This window comes from Polypterus senegalus, chromosome 1, assembly GCF_016835505.1.
Source record: "Polypterus senegalus isolate Bchr_013 chromosome 1, ASM1683550v1, whole genome shotgun sequence".
Lineage (NCBI taxonomy): Eukaryota > Metazoa > Chordata > Cladistia > Polypteriformes > Polypteridae > Polypterus > Polypterus senegalus.
Genome location: NC_053154.1, coordinates 256,557,710 through 256,564,220, shown reverse-complemented (window position 1 = coordinate 256,564,220; position 6,511 = coordinate 256,557,710). Strand labels below are relative to the sequence as shown.

At 43.4% G+C, this 6,511-nt stretch overlaps 1 long non-coding RNA gene across 1 annotated transcript; it reads left to right on the top strand.

Moving 5' to 3' along the window:
* The first annotated feature begins 1,359 nt into the window (after positions 1–1,359).
* LOC120519068 lies at positions 1,360–1,953 on the top strand. Its single transcript, XR_005631374.1, has 3 exons — positions 1,360–1,453; positions 1,535–1,564; positions 1,911–1,953. It is a non-coding gene; the product is annotated as an uncharacterized LOC120519068 (long non-coding RNA).
* Positions 1,954–6,511: the final 4,558 nt, after the last annotated feature.

The following is a 6,511-nucleotide window of genomic DNA, read 5'->3' as shown; positions in this document are numbered from 1 at the left end:
AGCCTCACTGCAGCACATGATGTCTGGCCCCTCCGCTTCCTGGGACATACACACACACAGGCTCCGTTCGGACCGATCTAACTTGTCGCCGTTCCTGCCAATATTGCTTTAGGTAAGAATCCCTGTATCTATGTAACAATTATTTTAAAAATATCTATCTATCTAATCGTTGCTATATCATTTGTAAACTCCCTTGTATTTTATCTAAGACAAAACAGCCTTTTCCTTCCCATCTCCGTGAAAATCCTTTCACAGACAGGCTCTGAGTTTAAAAGCATTCAGCAGCGCACAGAAAGACAAGCAGTCTAGCGTTTAGCAGCCCACAGGCGTGTGCTTGTAGTTCAAAGCACGTTGAAATACAAGCTGCCCGGCACCCTCTGCGCAGCCTGGCTTTTAGCAGTCCCTGCGCGCATCCGCGAGCTGGTCATTCCCAAAGCACACAGAAAGGATCTCTCTCTCTGTTCACACTGAGTCCGGGCGCAGCTAGAGCCGTCAGTGCATGCCATATGGGTGGAGCTGTGTGTAAGTTCACCTCCTCCCCTGACAGCTCCGCTGATTCAGTCCAGGCGCGCAGGCTTGTCAACAGCTGGCGTAAGCCCCGTTCTTCCATCCCCATGCGCTTAGCGCAGATACTTTTCTCCCAAAGACGGATGGATGTTGAAAAGTTAAAGGCTTTCATGATAGCGTGTAAAACACGTGATAACTAGTTCGCTAAGTCCTTTAAAAATAACACAGTTAAATAAGATGCAGCAGTTCCCTTGTAAAGCACCTTGGAGACGTCTAAATGCTAAATGAATTAATATATTTATAATTTGTATTTAAATCGATCTAAAACAACCCTTTTTCTACCCCTGTTAATCCTCCCTCATGAAGAAATCTGGATAGTTTTTTCTAAAAGTTTGAATGGGTTAATCAGAGCGGATATCTCGGGCTGTGGTCTTTGGGGAATCGGTGGCACTTCCGCAGTTTGGCTGGCTCAGGGCGTTGATGACCTTTAACCTCGAGCAAAACAGAATGCGTCTGTTTAATCAAATCTACGAGTTACAACGGAATCTATTAGGCAATTCGGATAACCATTAACATTGTGACCGGATCAAAATTTTTGCAAAGGTGAAAAGGTCTTGCGGAGATACGTACAGATGTTTAAACAAATCTATTAGGCGAATTCCGGACCACACTGGACAAAGGGCATTATACGGATGTCCGATTTAAATGATTGGGGCACATTGTAAAACACCCCGCTTCTTGGATCTATAAATAAGCCGCGGTCGGACCCCAAGCCCCATACCTCTACGCTTCGTTCAGAACTGCAAAGATGAATCGCTCCCAATACGGTTTGTCAGCACGAATTTATTAGAATAATGTATTGTAATTTTAATGACTGCATCTAAATGAAATCTAATTATTCTTGATACAGACCAAACTGCAACAATCGTCACAACCGAGCACCCAGGTAAGACTATTTATGATTTTATTAGCGTTAAATGAAAATGTTTTAAAAACTGAGGTGTGAATTCTTATATTTTTTCCTTAGAGTTGTTCATACCCGTCGATTCGCAAAATGGTAAAAACCTTTTTTAATATATCTTGTTTAATACGGCATGGCTTGCATATCAGTATTTAGGCTGCTTGCGTGCGTATATTGGCAAGGGGCGGTGATCGGTAGCTCGCGTGCATGTATAAGCGCTTACGTGTTTGTCAATATAAAACTGTTTATAACATGTTTCTTCTGGGTTGATCCGCTCATGAAATGGGCTGAGGAGTCTATAAACGTATCTTAACTAACCGCATGAGCGAAGTGCGTGAGTGAATATTTGAGTATAATTACTGGGTTGTAATGGAAAATGTCTTGGAATACAATAAAGTTATTTCAAAACGTGCGGTTGATTCATTTATTTTCTTTTCTTTAGAATTATTTATACAGATAGAGTCGCCAATCGATTTTAATCAACCAGGTGAGATTTTTTATTAAAATACTAAAATGTTTACATCGTTTCTATGTGCTACGTGCGCGCGCACTCTGGTGTGTGCACCGTCGTGCATGTCGCGGCGTGCATGTAATTACTAGCGTTGGAAGCCCCGGCGTTGCTAAAATGAAATGTAAGACGTACTAAGGTGCTTTAGACGTATCAAAAGTATTGTTGAATCATCGGGTAAATGAATATTATAACGTGTTTCTGTATTTATGTATATATTTATTTATATTTTATTACCTTGAGACCCGATTATTTTGAAAATGATTTACCCAATTTAGTTTAGGGATTGCTCATGCAGTTTGTTAAAGTGCTTCGGGTAGTTACAAGAAGCCTATCGGGTTGAATAGGGGTGATGCATATTAAAACGCGTTGTGTGATAATTAACCGTTTGAGGCGTGTGTGTGTGGGTGTGTGCGTGTGCGTGCATGCGTGCGTGTAAGCACGTGTAGAGCAGCTTGTGTATGTATGTGGGTGTCTGGATTGGTGCTTGGTCATTTGGTTCAGCTGCTGCAAGAGCCCGTGTAGAGCAGCTTGTGTATGTATGTGGGTGTCTGGATTGGTGCTTGGTCATTTGGTTCAGCTGCTGCAAGAGCAGGGATTGGGAAATGTTATTTTAAATAGGGGTGTATTTTGTTTTGTAGACGAAAATTCTGTACAAAACCAAACAGATTCTCAAAGGGATTACGCTGATTTGTACAGTCACGGTAAGTGGCCTTTTCAATTTATGGATGAAACTTTGGGGATCACACTTATCTGCAGATTTTGTGTAAAGAGTCCTTTAACTGAGAAGGTTATAATTTTATTTTCAGATTCAACTTTCCCGGGTGTTTTAACACAATTGCTGCAAGGTTCAGACAATCTAGAAGTCTACAAAAACTGGGAGGATCCACAACCAACCACAACTTCTCAGAGCATCAGGGGGTATTCTCCAACAGCCTCTCAGAGCAGCCGAGGGCAGCCTCGGAGCATCAGGGGTAATTCTCCAGCAGCCTCTCAGAGCAGCCGAGGGCATTCTCCGGCACCCAGCCAGAGCAGCCGTGGGTATTCTCCAGCAGCCTCTCAGAGCAGCCGAGGGCATTCTCCGACACCCAGCCAGAGCAGCCGTGGGTATTCTCCAGCGCAATCGTCGGCGTCTTCTAATTCTAGGCGCCGTTCATCCCCCAGGTGGGGAACTTTACCGACATCGCCTCACTCTGAGCGAGGATCTCGGCGAAGAAGTCGTTATTCACCCCGATATTCCCATCAGCCTGACCACGACCGGAGACATCGCGAAAGACTGGTGCTGTTGGGTGGCGTTCTTCGCTGGGCATTTGAACATTTATAGATTTAAAGTCTCCTGGGTACAATTCCATACCCGATATGAGTTTACATTTGCTGCATCTGTATACTTTTTCCAATGTTCTACCCAGAAATTAAAGAATAGGTTTTATATTTACTTTTTTTTCTTTCAATAAGAATAACATTGAATGCAAATTTTTATTTTCTGTGCTTATAACTGTAACCTTTGCTTAAATTTAGGTCATGCCTGAAAACGGGTCTAGCGCTAGCAGCAAAGAACGCGACAGCAGTGACAGCAGCAACGACAGTGGAACAGACAGCTTCCGTGAACATCCTGTAGGGCGCAAAGGTAGGAAAAGGCCGTCCAGTGAAAACCTGAGACTATTAAAAGAGATGTCTGATAACCTTGAATATTCTATAAAACCCCTAAAATACCTACCCTCCGCGATCACCTGAAATTGTTCATTCACCAACCCCAGTGACACATCCTATTGACAATTTTGATCTCATTGATACATCGCTCCAGGTTCTAAATTCTGATGAAATAGCCGTAGTTAACGCTCTGTTGGAGCTTTTGAAGAATACCTCTTCTCAGGACAGAACGTCATCAGGCCCTTCACAACAACCAATTGCCCTAAACATGTATGTAGAATCCCCACAGCCTTCTACCTCAGGAATCTCGGGACCTAGTAAGGCCAGTCTTCAACACCCACCTGTTGACGACTTAAAAGAGCGGATACTTCCTCCCCACATCCTCAGACAGGATCAGGAGTGACTAATTCGTCCGGGGTAAACTTGAGTCTCGAAACCAACTCTCCACAGCCATCTACCTCGCATACGGTGAATCCATCGTCTCCAGAGCCGCCAGTAAGTTCCCCACAACCCTCTACACCGCACGGTGAATCCGTCAGTAATTTCCCCACAACCCTCTACCTCTCGATTAAATAATTTGTCTATAACGGATCGTCCAAAATTTAACAATATCGAGATTAGACACCGCTTCAATTTTTCAGAGGCCTACACACTTGATTCATTCGCCGAAGTTTTTAATCATATACACGAGACCCTTCAGCAAATATTAGACAGTTTTACGAACACTTTGAATCCTATGGATCTAGTTCAGTTAGAATTACGTGCCGAATCTCTCAACCCCAGTGTTTTCTCCCTAACCCCAGCTGGCCTGCTTTCTGTTGAAGACTTTTTTAATCAAATTGAATTACTTCTCCAGAGTCACGCTACTATTTTAGCCGATTCCAGTCTGGCGTTAATCGTTCAGGTGGTCAGGGTTCCATCTGGTGGCGGCGGGCTAGGCGTAAAGCCTGTTCCCTATTCAACGATGTAATCCTTCAAAAGAAACGGAAGCACCTATGGAACTCCTTTAACCGGGATGATCAGTGCTGTTTTGCCAGGGGTTTGCTGGCTGTATTAAACGATAAGTTCAGAAACAATCAGAAATTGTGTGAACAAGAGGCCCGCCGTCTGCACGTTGGGGTCGGTTTATCAACGGATCAGAAAGTAACGTTTTCAGATGTCGAAAAATTTGAGAGGCTACTAGGAATTAAAATCATCGTCTGGTACAGGGAACCGAACACCGTCACTCTATTAAAATTTGAAGCAACCCAGGTTAGAAAAACAAAGACTGCGTTCCTGTTTTTGCACCAGGATCATTATTACGGTATTTTGAATCTAAAAGGTTTTCTGGGGTTTTCCTACGTCTGCGATTTCTGTTACACGGGATATTCTATACCGTCACGGCATCGCTGCGAACAGCACTGTGATGTCTGTTTATCTACAAACTGTCTATTAGTTGACGAGGAGGCTTTACGATGTCCCGATTGCGTCGTTTCTGTCGATCAGGGGTTTGCTTCGAAATCCACAAAACCCCGAAATGGAATGAAAAGACGCGTCGGTCTGAAAGTATATGCGACGTCCTTAAAGTCTGTGTTCTCTGTTACGAGAGATACAGCTTGAAAGCCGGTTCAAAACCTCACAAGTGTCGACCCAAACACTGTCGCGTTTGTAGAGCAGTCGTAAAAGAGTCGGATGAAAACCATCAGTGTTTTATTCAAAGCTTACCGCAAAGACCAAACCATGAAAAATACGTGTTCTACGATTTTGAGTGCCGTCAAGATGCTGGTACACACATCCCCAATTACATCCACTGCATGCATTGGAGCGGTCGATCATGGAGATGGGCCGGCGAGGACTGCGTAGCAAAATTCTTTCACAGATATCGATGTCCGAAATACAAAGATTACACGTTCATAGCTCACAATTCTAAGGGGTATGACGGATATTTCCTCATGAAATATCTCATCGAAAGCGGGCAAACTCCATTTGTTACATCTCAGGGTTGTAAATTAATGTGCTTTATAGAAGAAGATTACAACTTGAGATTTATCGACTCGTTGAACTTCTTACCTATGAAATTGAGCAGTATGCCCAAAGCCCTGGGATTCCAGGCTCAAAAAGGGTACTTTCCCCATTTCTTTAATACCGCTGAAAATCAAAATTACATCGGCCCATACCCGAGCCTAAATATTACGGCATTCAACACATGATGAGCCAGGAAAGAGAGGAGTTTTTGTCTTGGTACGACTCTATTAAAAGCGGAACCTTCAACTTTAGACAAGAAATGGCGTACTATTGTCGAAACGACGTGGTTATTTTGAGAACTGCCTGTATGAAATTTAGAGATGAAGTGATCGGGATCGGTAATATTGATCCTTTTCAGTGTATGACCCTAGCTTCTCTCTGTATGTCCATGTACAGACAAAACTGCATGCCTGATAATGCAATTGGAATCATTCCTACTGACCATTACAAAAGCACTCACAAAGCTTATTCTAATGCTTCTATTCAGTGGCTAATGTTTCTTTCCGAGAAGGAAAAAATAAACATTCGACATGCTCGGAATCACGGTGAAGTCAAGATGGGGTCCTTTTATCTAGATGGTTACGCGAAGTTCAGGGTGTCCCGACGGCCTTTGAGTTTGCTGGCTGCTTTTATCACGGATGTCCAGAGTGCTACGATCGCAAGCCAAACACCCTCTTACGGGACGTCTTATGCAGAATTGTTTAAAGCGTTTAACGATAAACTCATTAAATTGCGGAAAACTTTAATCTGACGGTGAAAGTGCTTTGGGAACACGCTTGGGAGCGCATGAAAAAGAGGACGCAGAGCTTCAAGATTTCTTAAGACGCTTTGAGTTTCCTGAACCTATCAATCCCCGTGATGCCCTTTATGGAGGGCGCACC